The sequence below is a fragment of the Lissotriton helveticus genome, chromosome 4_1, assembly GCF_964261635.1.
Source record: "Lissotriton helveticus chromosome 4_1, aLisHel1.1, whole genome shotgun sequence".
NCBI lineage: Eukaryota > Metazoa > Chordata > Amphibia > Caudata > Salamandridae > Lissotriton > Lissotriton helveticus.
This window is the reverse complement of record NC_136063.1, coordinates 181,796,835-181,813,096: the sequence shown is the minus strand read 5'-3', so window position 1 is coordinate 181,813,096 and position 16,262 is coordinate 181,796,835.

Genomic DNA, 16,262 nt, shown 5'->3' with positions numbered 1-16,262 from the left:
TTCTAATGCCGGTTTGCCTTCAGAACTGCCCATATTAACCACATTCCAAAAGGTCCTCATTTTGTGAGTACCCAGGGAATTTCTCAAAGGATTCCACTTGTCTTGTTCCCATCCTTTTTAGTGTCATTAATATTATTTCTATAAGCCACTCTTTTAGCTTTAATAATGGCCTATGCTTGGCCTCAATGGCAGAGATCAGAACTAGTTTGGCCTTGCGACAGCTTTTCTTGTACCAGGGATGCTGGGGTTTACTATTATTCCTGAATCTTTTCATCAGGAAGAAAAAGTTAGCCATAGTAGTTGTCAATTTAGTGTGATTTAAGGCAACTTTCGAAAGTACAGTTAAGGTGCCATCAGCTAAAAAGGGGTGCATCACATTCGCGAGAATCGGAATGATGGTTTCATTTAGACAGGACAACCTTTCTTGAGACTGGCATATGTCCGTCCATCGGAATCTCTTCATGCAGTTGGTGAGGGTTAGTCTGTCATCAGCTGGCACTTCCGGAACAAGTACACTCCCAGAGCTTGGCATAGCCATCTCTAGAATCAGGGCGTTAAGTCCGCTATCATGGTGAGGCACTATCTTAAAATCTATGACCCTGTACAAAGATTTTATAGCAATCAAGATAAGGGAGATCTACCAGTGGTGGAGTGGGGAGAACACCGATAGGCATCAATCCTTTCCTTAAGAGCTTCCTTCCAATTTAAACCATTAGCTCTTGCAAGCTGAATACATTCTTTTAACGTTTTATTCACTCTCTCAACAGCACCTTTAGTTTCAGGATGATACAAAGAAGAACGCTTGTGAATTATTCAGATATGAGTCAAAAACAGCAAAACATAATTGTGGACCATTGTCAGATAAGATGCTGTTGGGAAAGCTTTCCCTCTTGAAAATTTCAGACAAAAACTTGATAACAGAATCTGACGTTATGTCACTAACTGCACTCACCTCAATCCACCGTGAATACAAATCAATCACAACAATCAAATAAGGAGTGTCAGATACACCAGCAAGAGGGCCCAAAATATCAATAGCTATCTCATCCCACAGATGATTAGGTAAACTCCTACAAACCATGGGTATTTGTTTAGTCTTAAGAATTTTATCACTGGCGCAACATTCAGCACATTCTCTAACCATTCTTTCTATCTCCAAATCCATTCCAGGCCACCAAAATTAAGTACGTAACATCTCCTTAGTTTTTACAATACCTAAATGACCAGAGTGTGCATGTAATAACAATTTTTTTCTTAAACCAGAAGGTGGTACAAGTCTCAATCCACGTGTCAACATGCCATCAGTTATAGATAATTCCTCAGAAACAAGAGACCAAGGTTTATACAAACGCCTGTTTTCTCTCAACATACACATCACCTTGACTAACACATCATCCTTTTGCAATTCATCCTTCCACTCATCTTCCTTAACAACACACTCCGTAATTTCACAGACGTTAACACAATCATCCTCCTCTTCAAACACATCCTCAGCAAACAGATTATCTCTTTTCACCAGTCTAGAAAAACAATCTGCAGACTTATTAGAAAAGCCAGGTATGTACTGTACTTCAAAATCAGACTCCTGCAAAGAAATAATCCATCTCCTAATCCTGGAAGAGATAGAATCTAACCCTTTCTTGCAAAAAACCTCTTTTAATGGCTTGTGATCTGACATAACAATGAATTTAGTCCCCCAAATTAAATTTTTACATTTTTTTCAGAGCCCAGAAAATCGCCAATGACTCTTTCTCAATAACAGAGTAGTTTAGCTCTGGTCCCCTAAGACATCTTGAAGCACAAGCAATAAGAGAATCATTAACCTGTTTACTTTGCACTAAAACCGCACTTGCATCAGTAAATACATAGGTTGGCAAACCTGGAACAAATGCCTGAAGACATGGGGCTTTCTTCACTTCTTTTTTAAGATCTTCAAACTCTTTCTTACATTCACTTGACCATTCAAAAACCACACTTTTCGCAGTAAGTCTTCTCATATTCTTAGTTTTATCTGCAAAATGCATGATGAATTTTCCATAAAACTCCACCATACCAAGGAAAGACAGCAACTCCTCCTTATTAATTGGCTCAGCCATAATATCAATAGACGCAACCAATTCACCTTTTGGAAAAACACCTCCACTCTTAATACAGTGCCCAAGATAATTCACTTCTTCCAAACCAAACTTACACATCTCTTTCTTAAGTGATAAACCAGTTTCACTCAACCTCTCTAATACTGCACACACACGTTAGTTATGCTGAAACATGTTAGCTCCATAAATTAACAAATCATCTTGATAACACTTTACACCACGAAGACCTTTGAGTATGCATGCCATAATGCGTTGAAATACTGAAGCAGCTGATATTAGCCCGAAAGACATCCTTTTAAATTTAAATGTGCCCATTGGAGTTATAAAAGCTGTCAATTCTTGACAAGACACATCTAATTCTACCTGGTGGTAGGCAGAAGCTAAATCTAAGGTGGTAAAATACCTCGCTCCTTCCAAAGTTCCTACAATTTCATCGATATTAGGCAAAGAGAACCTGTCCACAACAACCTCCTTATTCAAGGCTTGTAAATCTATGCATAAGCGAATCTCGCCAGACGGTTTCTTAGCTATAACAATGGGTGCTAACCATTCTGTGGCTTCTACTGGCTCAATAATCTGATTCTCAATAAGTTTATCAATTTCCTTCTGTACTTTTTCTTGTTCACCCAAAGGAATTCTCCTTACTTTTGCTATTATAGGAACTGCATTTTTCTTTAATTTTATACAATGTTTGTAACCTTTTAAACATCCTAGCTTCTCATTAAATACTCCTGGAAATATTTCTGCAAACATTGAAGACAAATCCCCCACCTCTTGTATCTGTACTTGAGGTGAAGCATTGGGATTAAGTTTAACTCCTAGGTCACGTTGATGTCTCCAACCAAGTAGAGCATCACCTTGTTTAGCAACAGAGACTTTACCAGGAATAACACGACTTCCCAACTCAATAGTAGCCACAAAATAACCCAATAATTTGATGGGTTTCTTTCCATAACCCAAAGGTAAAATATCAGTTTAACATTTTTTTCAAAATTCTTATACAACAAAGTTTCATCAATCATAGTAATCTGCGAGCAAGAATCAAATTTGAATTCAATTAATGCATCATCAACTTTTACCAAATGTGAAGGGTGTTCTAATGGACCTCCATTAATTTGAAAAGTCACGCTCCCTCTTATTAATTTTAGTTCTGCAGCATTTTGAAAAATGTCCCCTCTTACCACAACTATTACACATAGATTTCAGAGCAGGACAAATAGGAGAGTTAGCCAGATGACCAAAATTTCCACATCTAAAACAGGAAAACTTGTTAACATTCGTAACATTAGAATTGGAATTATTCAACCCAGCATCATTTTTATCAATAGTTGCTTTCTCTTCTTTTTTTACTTGACAAATAACTTCTTCAACTTTAGGTTCATTCTTATTTTCTGAGTCTGTCGTCTTTTCTTTTTCCCCTTTTAATTCATCCACACATTTAGTCATGTGTTCAACTTGTTTCGCAATGACCAAAACTTCTTCCAATGAGGGTTCATCCTTTAACCAAAGTTCTTTCCGGATACTGTCATGTGCACATTTTAAAACAAGCTGATCCCTTATTCTTTCTTCCAAAGTCTGACCAAATTTACAAGAAGAGGCCAACTTCCTTAAGGCCGAGACATAGTCTTCCACAGACTCATCTTTTTTCTGGCCTCTCAAACCAAAATGGTATCTTTCCATTATGGTACTCAACCTGGGAAGATAATGTCGATCCAATTGTTCAATAGCAACTTCATATTCATTTAAGTTCCTTTGTTCAGATGCACTTAGTTCTGGTAAATGTTCTAATACATCTTGACCATCACCTCCCAAGCAATGTAGCAATAAAGAATGTTTTCTTTCGGCACTTAAGTTCGTGCCACATACCCTCGCATAATTAGCAAATATTTTTTTTTACTTCTGCGACTTTACATTTAGCTCTCCTGGACTCGTTAGGAAAAATGCTGGCTGTGTTACATTCTGCATCTTCCTTTATTTTCCTTTTTTTTTATTTAAACTTATTATAAGAGAAAATTAATTGAATATATTTTATACTTCTATATATTTTTTTTTTTTACTAAGAGATATATATTTTTATGTTTTTTATTTTTTTTATATCTCTATTGGCCTTATAGCTTTAATCAGTCACAAAGCGTGTAAAAACATTCTTTTAGCAAGTAGTAGAATTCCAGAATGTTTCTTCAAAAAGGAAAACAATGAGAGAGAATCCTTGCAAAGCAGAGTTCAATTTTTTTTTTCCTTCAGAACGATGAGTGTACCATTGTTACACCTGGAGCGCTGGTTTTTTTTTTTACTCCGTGAACCTTGATTTCCTTTTTATTTTTTAAGCGTTGTGCATCACAAAGTCTGACAACCAGCTGTTATCGTAGCGCGTCACTGACACGCATACGCTCCCGCAAAAGGAAATTCGTCCGTGCTTTATGAAACGCACACGCGAGCACAGCAAGATGTCACATATACGCACAGCGGTTGGGTTGATTTCACCAGACGTTTCCCAACAAACTTAATTAAAGCCCTTTTTATGGCCTCCCACCACACTCCTCACCGTGTATTATATTCCTTTCGCATGGAAAAGAAAGCAATTCAGCCGCCGGGAAGACGACGCTTCCTTTTAAATTTAACAGCCGCTGGAGGAGTAATGGGACATGCGAGCAGGCTTCGTGTTGAGGCAGAATAGGCTTGTCGATCGTCGCCAAATATAGGTGGTGTTTACCACGCAAAAGATGCAAGACAAAGTATAACGAAGCACAGGTAAGATTTATTAGCCTCATCCACGAAGAGCTCCAGCTCCAACTGATCAGAATCCTCGATCAACATTCTCTGTGCCAGGAATGTTACATGCACAGAATTCTGTATTCCATTAAGAAACATAGGCATAGAAAACATACATAGCTTACCATTACAGATCTCTCCTGCATCTTTATGAGATTTGCCTCTGTTTGGCTAACCAGAACATGCATATGTTTTTTAATTCCTGGTGTGATTCACTATGCCCCCTACCAAGCTCTGGTACACCTGTCAGAATGGCAACATATGGTGTTGAGGCAGGTGGTAGATTGATACATGGCAGGGCTAAGCTTTCTTTATTAGCTTCTATGCATCTAGCAGATCCTTCCCCCTCCCTTTGTCTATGCTCCTGCCACTGAACATTTTCATGTGCTTTTGGTGGGATTGAATTAGTCCTTTTTGCGCTTGTTCTATGCTGGTTAGCTTTGCTTGGGTCAGTAACAATGATTTCATTCCGTACAAGTGGGGAGTCAACCTTGTTAGTGCTGGATGCAGTCTGCGCATCCTGACCAATACCATTCTCGTTCCCCTCAGCTGTTATCATTCTGTTGCCCACCAGAGTCTCAAACAACACTGCCAACTTGTCCACCCGTTCTATCAACAATTTGAGCTCGTCCTTCACAATAGCCCTTACTTGGATTTGTAAATCCACCACTAAGTTTGTGACCCATGTTGATTGTTCACTGTCCATCGTTAAACAGGATGTTCCTCCCTCCCCAGTATCACTGGTGACCATTATATCTTCAGCACCCTGCTTCCGTATTACCCCTGATCTCACAGGTGCCTTATGTTTTCCTTTTTTCACAGGGCGTATTGGAGCATCTCCTAGATGCAAATCAGCCTTGGAGAATTCATCGACAGTTGTCTGGATCTTAGGGAAAATCACTAACCAAGGTTGCTGTAGCGTGTGTGGCATCTAAATCTGTCAGAGGAAAGTGTAGATTCGGGGTTAATAATGACCATCTTTCTGTCAATTCAATTTTGGTACCCACCACAACTATTGCTTTCTGTAGCATCCTGTCAATAGAGGTGGGATGGGCTTTGGGCGTTGGTTGCGGGAGTGTCACTTGCTTCTTATTAACGCATGTTCGCTTCCCCCTTATTTTATTTGATTGTGGTATTCTACTTACTTTATATATGTGGGTAATATAAAGTTACCACTTGTATTCCAAAAAATATCCACTGGAGACAAACAATTAGTTTGACTATATACTAGGTTGGGGTGGTCAGGAAAGGAAAAAATAAAAAGAGCTCAGTGGCACAAATATGTGTAGGGCAGAGGATTTATAACACTAACCTCAGGCCAGGCGATGTCCATTTTCCAAGTCCACAGGTTCCGAAAACAAAAACTAAAGAGGAAGGGGCAGACAGCCCACCCTTGGCCCGGGCGCTGCCCCGGCATGCCCGCGCATGTCCTGCACTGCGGGAGCCCCTGTGAGATTTTAAAGGCACCTCCTGGCTCAAGAAAAACGTTGGCGGCTGCACGGCTGTGCTGGAAGCCGCAGGGGACACTGGGGAGTGTAGTCCTGTGCTCCCCCAGCTCCCGGTCAGCTCTCTGGCCCCCTTAGGCCGCCTCCGGTATTTGGCCCCAAGCGGAGGGCAAACAAGCAGCAACAGGGCTTCCCACGCTGCGGGAGCCCCTGTTAGATTTTAAAGGCGCCTCCTGGGGCAAAACAAATATGGGCGGCTGCGCTGGCAGCCATGAGGGACGCTGGGGAGTGTAGTCCTGCACTCCCCCAGCTCCGGTCTCCTCTCTGGCCCCCTTTGGCCTCCTCTGGAGGGCAAATAAGCAGCAACAGGGCTTCCCGCACTGCGGGAGCACCTGTGAGATTTTAAAGGCGCCTCCTGGCGCAAGACAAACGGCAGCTGCAGGGCTGTGCAGGAAGTCACAGGGGATGCTGAGGAGTTTAGCCCTGCACTCCCCCAGCTCCCGGTCCGCCTCTGGTGCCCTTTCGCCTCCTCTGGCCCTTGGCCCCCAATGGTGGGCAAACAAGCAGCATCAATCAGTCTGTCAAGATGGAAAGTTCTTTACTCAATCTATATATCCATGAGAGCCATAATGCTGAATCTTCAAATGAATTGTATTCTTCATATACAAAAACCCAGCCCAGCCAGCGCGTTTCATCCCTCCAAAATGACTTCTTCAGGGATAAACCTATTTTTGTCATTAATCTCAAACTTCCTCCTGCGAATATATGGAAGAGCTTGTACCAACCACCGTGTGGTAAACAGTCACTAATAAACCGCACGTAAAAAATGTTTTCCCTTCACACACAATATCGTTCTTCTGTAGCCAGGTCCTTTTGGAGAGACCACGATTCTGTCTTTCAATGCTACCAGAGCATGCACAGCTGTATTCACAGACTCGCCAGATTCTTTTCCATCCCCTGCAGGGTTGACTTGATATTAACAGTGTCTTGGTTTAGATTAGTATGTTGAGCATTTATTGATTTCAGCTGGGGTCAATGAACCTGTAAAATGGCCCATTCAGCACCATGAGTTTTTGAGGTGGACGTCCTTGTTTCAAAGAAATCCTCTTTGCCTCTCTATGTGCCATGTTCCTCTGCTAGGTGGTGATTCGACTGTGTGAACAGCAGACAACCCAGCGCACCTGAGGGAAGTAGTCCTAGGGGGTGCAATGTCAACTTGAGTCTCTGTCCTTGCTGGAATCTATGCCCAACCATTGAGGAGGTACCACTGCTCTCCACTGGATTGTGCTGCATCCTGCACTGCCATGGTCTCCAGAACACTGTTAATCACAGCGGATCCAGTTATGCCACAAACTCCTAAAATGCCTGCAGAATCTGTGCTGGCTCAGGCAATTGACTGAAGTCTCCTGGGTCATCCTCAATTACTCACCTGGGAGCCCAATCCATCTGGAGAAGCTGCTGCATTTCTCTGTAAAATATGCCAAAGAGCCACAGTGGACCTCACCCCCGGAAGCTCAATTCACTTTAGAGATTCCATCTCTGAGATCCCAAACTCCCAAAGTCCGGATCCACCATCAATGCCAGGAGTGCCACAGCTAAACCTGGGCAGTGGCGGCTTCACTATGTCTGGGCTGCACGCACCAGGGCACAGGAGCATGACACGATACCCTAACGAGAAGTGGTCATCTTTGGGCCGTACTTTCATGCTCTTCTGAAAGGACTCACAGTTCTCTTTTTCAGATTCAATGTTTTACAGATCATTACGTTTCACAGTTTTACAGTTTTCAATGCCAATATTGCTACAGTATCACAACGGACATTTTGTAATTATACAAAATACATACACACATGCCCACGCTGACATTCGCGGACACATATACACTCACACTTTTGAGGCATGCACCCTAAATAAATAGGCAAAGTTCAACAAAGAAGAAGTTAATTTTTGCATAACAAATTCATAAAAGAGTATAAAAACCAGAAAGCCAATCAGGTCAGCATATACCTGAAAATACAAGGCAGACCTACTGGCATTGCCATTCCTTGTTAAGTGCAGGAGTAGAAAGACACTGTAGTGTAGTTCCTATATTCCCAATAGGCTCTGCACATTGGAATAATATATCCTATAGATTAGACGTAGGACTGAGGTCGACTGGGTCTCTATCGAATATACTAGACTTAATTGTGTGTGCCAGCTAGCTCAGAGGTCACTAGAAACTTTTTAGAATTCACAAGAAGGGATTAGTCTCTGACAACTGCATAAACATGACAACTTTGTTTCCCCAAGATAAAACGTATCTTCAGAGGTGGGGAAACAATAGATAGATATTTCACTCAGTCAATCGTGCATGCTTTGTTTCACTAGAGGTGCAGAGAAAGTAGAAAGACGGGGCATTTTCAATAAAAGTATTTATTGAACAGTCTTCTTTCTCAAGCATAAGAAATGAACTGCTACAATCGTAAAACTGGTTGTAAAATATAATGCATACAGTGTAAATAGTAGAATAAAACAATACTGTAAGAGCATTGTATGGTTCCTAAACCATATTTAAATACATAAATAAATAATAGAGCCTAAAAGTACTCAACTGGTGCTTCTAAAATACGCCTACCCCAGTGTACCTAACCTAAGCTTAGTACGAGGGAAGAAGTAAGTGAGGTGTAGAATAAATGTAGTATTCTTTTGCCAAGAATCTGCCCAAGATTTCTCTAAGGTTCTAATCAGCTCCGTACCTTAGTTTAGAATGAAGAAGGGCGGTCTCGGGACTCGATTTCCCAACAACTCGCAAGGCTGGTGTGGAAACACTGGAGCTGGATTTCTCTGCAGGAGAAAAGACAGCGTCTCTCTCAGTGCGTCTGCTGGAGGGTCGTCTTCCTTCGGCACTTTCTGTAGCCGGGCGCGTCGGGCAAGTAGATAGTCGAACTGCTCCGAACCACCATGTGTTTGCTTGGGCGAGTGTGGGCATATTTATACCTCGAAGGTGCCGTGTTTGATGTAGAGTTGGACATAATAACATCATCTCAGTCTCAGTGCTTTGAAAACTCCATGAGTTCTTGGACAAATTAATATTCAAGGAAGGGAAAGTCCCTAGCTGCTGAAGCTGAGTTTTCCAAGAAACGTTGTGGATTTTCGGAACTAGTGGAAGGAGCCCTGCCGTATTTGGACTGCATGAGCTATGCCTAAATATGGTTATGATTTCTATGCCTATATAAGTATATGGTGACTTACATCCTATATAAGGGCATGAATCGGGAAACTTACAATAGGGACCTAAAATAATACATAACAATACACTTACTCCCCCATTGGAATTCATTATTATATTTACATTTTCAGACATTTGTAGCTCGTATTCATTCCAAACTCACCCAAAATTCATGAAATAATCTTGCAATAGAAAGTTAGTAGTGGCAAAAAAACATGGGAGTATTTGTCAGTGTGGAAGAAGCATTATGTCAAGTGACCTTGTAAAGTTTTCTGAGTGCCAGAGCAAGCAAAAAGCAATGTAAATAAGGACTTTGCCAAGCAAATGCCACATTTGTGGTAAATAACCATGCCTTTATTCCAACAGATAGTTAAGTCATCAAAGATTTTGTTTATAGTTCAAAACTCAACTGTAATACCTACATCCCTGGGTAATTTGCATCTGAATAAATCAAGAACTAATTTTTCTTAGCATCATAGGGGCTTATCATCAAGGGGCAATGATAATATTATCGCTGCTTTAGAGCACGTTTTTGGGCGAAAAGCACGTAATTCATTGACTTATCGCCGGTTTTTCACAGGCCTCGCCTCGCATCGATAATGAGATGCAAATGAGGCGTGGCTGTGAAAACAATATGGGAAAATATTGCGAAGGCAGCTACGCTATATTATCAATGAGGGTTAGCGATATATAAGATCGCGTTTAGTATGCCTTAACGCAGGAATTTAACATCTGTTAAATTCCTGACTGAGGCATACCTAACATTGGGGGTGGATTGTGTGGCTAAGACCACAGGCCCTATCTAGGATATCGCTGTTTTCCACCATGGAAAACGGCGATATCCCCACTATCTCTGGAATTTTGATCGCCTTGGCGATGCGCGTTGTTGATAACGCGCTAACCGGGTGATAAATTCCAGAGATTGCCGGCGATAAATATTCAAGCACTAAGCGTGCTTTGCGTTATTTATCGCCGACCCTTGATAATATGCCCCATAGACTCCTCTGTGAAAAGTCTCCCTTTGCTCCTTGGGAAATTCCTGTTTTCACAAAGAAGAAATGGAGTCGACTTCTTTTTGACTAAAGATGCCATGACAACGTCAGCAGTGTGTTGGCTCCAGCACGTAGGCCTAGACTAGAGGCAGCACCGCATGCATGTGCCGGTTAGGATTGGGGCTGTTGGGATATTGGACCAGATTTACTAGAGCTTTTTGTGGTCATGAAGGGTCCGATTTGCAATTTTTTTTTTGTTATATACCAAACACAAATTGTGATTTGGTAACAGATTACCGAATCACATTTTGGATTTGCGACTACATGCTAAATTGGTATTTGCAAGTGGCCTGCTTAGGGTGTCCCTTCCAAAAAAAGAGTAGGAATGGGATGCATTAATATTTTGTAACAGAAATCCAGTTGGAAAACATCAATATTTTATCCACTACACAAAAGTAGTGGTAACCCATTTTGAATTGGAAGAGGTCCACAAAGGAGCCCTTTCTCTTTGAGAATTACATACAAAAACATATTTAAGAGGAAGCACTGGTCCAATATTATCATATTTGTTTAACACATCTGTTATTTTTTAAGGCAAATGGACTGTATTATTTATTTTTTTATATAAAAGAAATCTCATACATGGTGGTCTGCTGACCCCAGGAGGCCTCCATGCCTGTGATGGCAGCGAACTGTAGTGGGTCACAGTTTGCAACCCTGACCATTAACATTCACGAAGTAGGTCGGATGGCAACCAATTATGGTTTGCTTTTTTGTGAACCGAACAATTAGTACACAGGTTGGTTTGTAAAATACCAAGCTGGTCCCAAAAAATACTAGTCGCAAATTGCGAGCTGTATTTTGCAACCAGTTTTTTGTACATCTGACCCAGCGAATGCTAAATTAGTTTGCCAGACCTGTTCCGTTCAATTCGTATTCAACATATCAGCACTGCCAGCTTTTGTCAGGGATACCACTGATTTACAGATCCTGAAAAAGGGTGTAGGTGTCTTGAAGGGATATGGGACAAATGGGCAAAAACCACACCGACAGGCCACTTACTTACAATTAATGCTCCCATCAACGTCCTGCAGCTGTACAAGCCTGGGCAAGTGCACGTGCTGCTGCAGAGGCCACAGTGGCATTTGTAGCGGAGAGAGCAAGTTATCGGCTCAGAGGTTTTCAGTTTCGGTTGTCAGTGCTCTGGGGGCCCAGGTGTGTCTGCTGGGTGTGTATGGGAGAAGCTGCTCCCCAATGGCCAACTTGCTCACGGCATCTCTTTCCCTGCCCAGACGCTTCTCATTATCAACACTGCTTTTAATTCAACCATTTTCCATTTGTAAGTCCTGAATGCCAGCCATGCACTTCCTTCCCTATCAGCAGCTCTAATTGTCAAGCTCTATTTACTTTATATTAATTGGTAGGCACATGAGAAATGGGACTGGCGAGGAGGCAATTAATTAGATGTGCTAATTTAATTTGCATGAACGCTCTAGTTTTGCAGTAGTGCTTCCTTATATTTAACTTGCTCCAGTGTGTATTATTTGTACAGACAGGACAAGAGCACGAAGAAGAAGCACAGAGAGCTCCCAGAATTGCACGCCTGAGATAGTTGTTTTAAAATGGCCAGGATGTGGAAGAAAAGAAGTGGCGTACAAAACAATAAAATAGTTCCCTTCCAGTGCATCATTTATTAAAATATAATGTAAAAGCTCAAAATTAAAAATAAAGGGCTCTTCTGAGCACAACCATGCATATGTAAAAAATGACATTTATCTGAAAAGAAACCTGGTGCCAATCGAGCAAACATACGAATGACGAAGTCCAGACAAAGTAAATCATAACATCTCTAAAATGCATCAATTTTCCAGCACTGAAGAGGCAATGATAATCCTGTAAACACACGCCTTTCTCAACCTAATTCAGCCACATACATCGCACCATATATGGGCACATCCAAAGAAGACCACTAACAGAGAACTACAAATGGTAACATGCAATAATGAGCTAGTGCCAAAGCAGGCTCAATTCTCCCCTAACTCAACATTGGAACAGGCATTGGCAATGCCAATGGGACTGGCTTTAAAGGAATTTTGCATGATAATGTGAATCATAACTTGAAAATAACATTGAAATGCAACTGTATTTGTGTGGAAGTAAATAACTGTAGAATAATTCTGCTATAAGTTAAAAGGTCCGGACACAGTTGCAAGACAGACCTAAACATCTCTGTAGGCTAATTACTGACCTCATCCCAACTGAGTTGATGCCAGGGGATAAACACCATAAATTATCTAGCTACCTAAGAAACTTTAGCAGCATTACAATGCCATGTGTGTGCCCCTGAAAGCTGAAGCTCAGACAGCTGGATATGAAAATGAATATGAAAGTTATTATTTGTACCGCAAACTCTTGCCCGAGGGCATCTTGGCGCTATAGACAGGGATAGATACATAAATTTTAGTCCTTGCAGATACTCTAATATTTCCTAGTCCTGAGAGAAGAGCCAAGTTGCCAAGGCTTTTCTAAAGCTAAGTAGAGAGGGACCAGCTTTTAGTTCCAAAGGTAGGCTATTCCAAAGCAAGGCGGTAGTCCTGAAAAAACTCTTGCTGCCCAGGTTGTCCTCCTGAAGGGGGGGGCTACAAGTTTCATAGCTGAACCTGAACGAAGCGTCCCTGTGGTATACCATTTGAGCTTATTCTTAAACCAGGCTGACCCTGGTCCCTGCGGTGATTTGTAGGCCAGGCAAAGTGCCTTGAAACTAACACGTTGTTTGACTGAGAGCCAATGGAGTTTCCTGATGTCTCCTCTAACGGATTCATATTTAGGGATTGTAAAAAGAAATCATGCAGCTGCATTCTGCAAAGTCTGAAGCTTATTCAAAGATCCTAATGCAAGATTAGGATATAGGCTATTGCAGTAATCAAGCCTTGAAAGTACCAGTGTGATTGTTACTGTCTTCAGAAGCGCAGATGCCAGAACTTTTTCATTTTTTTCACAAGCCTCAGAGACCAAAAAGAGCCAGATGTAACTATAATTCACTATAACTTTAAGCTTCAGTTCTTTGTCCAGCAAAAAACCTAGATTGTTTTACTTTGTTTGCAGGTTCTGGGAGAGGGCCTAACTCAGGAGGCCATCATTCCGGCATCCAGAATGAAGAGTTATTGCCAAAGATGATGACCTCAGTTTTAGCAGCATTCAGCTTAAGACAGTTGTAGTCCATCCAATTACTTACATTGCTCATGCAAGTTCTAAATGCAAGGCTTGAGCTATTCGTATGTTTCGCTAGTAACACGACAATGTGAGTGTCATCTGCGTATGATACTAAAGAGAAACCAGATATTTTGATATGTGAAGCCAATGGCGTGACATTAAGATTGAACAATGTCGGGCTCAGTGCCGAGCCCTGAGGGACTCCGCAGGGCAGGGAAAGGCATGGATATAAATTTGCCCAACTCCACACTTTGTTGCCTGTTATCTAGAAATGATTGGGAGGGACCAAGTGCTGTATCCTCTATCCCTAGACTGTAAACGATCAACCAAAATGTGGTTAACCATATCAAACGCCACGGAGAGGTCCAACAGAATCCGAGCCGCAGTCCCCACCTTATCAAGTGTTTCACGGATTTCTTCGGTGGCTACACCAAGGCGGATTCTGTACTGTTGTTTTCCTGAACCCATATTGGGTGACAACCAATAGACAGTTTTCTTCAATATACTTAGATAGCTGTGCATTCATTACATTATCCACCAGCTTGGCTGAATATGGAAGTCTAGAAATAGGGTCATAATAATTCAGATCCATAGCATTAAGGTCGTCCTTCTTTAGAAGAGGCAGGACAGAGGCAGATTTCCAATGTGCAGGCAAAGCACTGAACGCCAGCATTATATTGAAAGTTTGCCCCAGATGTTGTCAAGGGTCTTGCAGAGCTCCAGATTTGATTAATGGAAGTAGATTCATAAGTTCTTCTTCAGAGGGTACCTTGAAAGTTGAGAATCTACCTTGACCTGTTGCTACATTGGAAATTTGCTCCTTCAGCTGTATGGATGTCCTGCCTGCAGAGAATTTGTTAAAGGTATTTCCTACTTTCTTTGGAAAAAGGTCGTCAAGGGCATTAGAAGAAATTTGATTGGTTACTCCTGAATTGGAATTAGCTGGTCTTACCAATTTTTTTATGACTTGAAAAATAGTTTTATTTGTGTCACATGTTAATGCTATCTGCTCGGAGTAATAAGATTTTTTAGCAGCTATAATACATTTTTTATGTCAGCTAGTTTGGTTTTGTAGATAGTTATTTCTTCAAAGTCATTGTTTTACCTCCACTTCTGTTCTTGCATACAGCAGTCCCGTCTTGATGTCTCAAGGGTCTCATTATACCATGGCTGGCAGACTTTCTTCGTCATGGTGTTTTAGTGTGACCAGGGCTGGGATGTCAAAAGCCAAATTTAACCAAAGCGAAAAGTTTTCAACACTCTGTTACAAGTTATCGGCTGATTGCCAAAATCTAGTTGTAAGGATGGCTTTCAGTTCGGCTGGCTGACTTTTATGCCTCGATAAATAAAATGATCACAGCTGCATGAAGGGCAAGCACTTTTTGTGTGGAAGCACACAAATTCTACCCAATCAAAACATGTACCCCCTGGCTCCCAAGCTGTGAGCGAAGCCAAAGCGCTGCTGCTCACATAATTGTCTGGCGACAGCTGCACTGTCAAGCCATACTATAAAACCGTAGCTAAACAATCACTGCACACTGCAAGATCAGTGAAACATGTATATCCTGTTTGCAATCCCTCATACATACATTGCAATCCCTCATACAAAAAATTCTAAACCAAACATCAAAACTGTAGTGAAGCTGTGTGTCACAGACCACATTACTGGCCACTAAAAGCCTTGACTGAGCAAGGGACAGAAGCTGTTGAATAAATATGTATTGATAAAGTAGCAAATAAATTACAAACTGAACATGGGGACATTCAGACACTCCAAGCCTCAAGAACTCAAGGAATGTCACAAATTGGTCACCTCTTAAAACAAAGTCTCAAAAACATGATGATTGGCACCACGTACGGAACTAAGACACCATAGACCCAATACCTACATGTACATCCAGAGGAACATCATGATCATTCCATTATGACCAATCATGTGTATACATCCACAAAGCATAAGGAAAAAACTATCAAATAGCTGATCAACACACTCCCACCCGAGACTTACCAACAGCTTCCCATGTCATTACCAATAGCCAACACACTAGTCATGAACAATGCCCCTGAGTATGTAAAGTGTCCAGCAATAGATCCTGTCACTAATCTTTCATCAAGCAGAACATTTCACCACCCACACAGAATTCGACCCCAAGCTTGAAAACAGAACAAGGCATAGCTAGACAAATGAAAGAAAATCACACTTAGTTCAATTTCTTAATTTAAGTCACATCCTATAATGTAATGCAATGTGTGTACCTACATATCCCAGCAAGTTGTTGAAGATTCCTATTACAAAATAACATTGATACAGCAAACATTTGCCTGTGGCGACATCTGCCTGTAGAGAACCACATTCCACCTACTTTTGTCATGAGACTCATGTAGCTCAGATTTCATCTGGAGTCAGGCATTGCTTTATTTTTGTGCTTCAGACACACATCATTTAAAAAGACACAGATTTTGGTGCAAGTGAAAACACATGGCGCAATAAATATGAAATGAGAACTAGTCAAATGCTTTTAAAAGGGGCACTTTTGG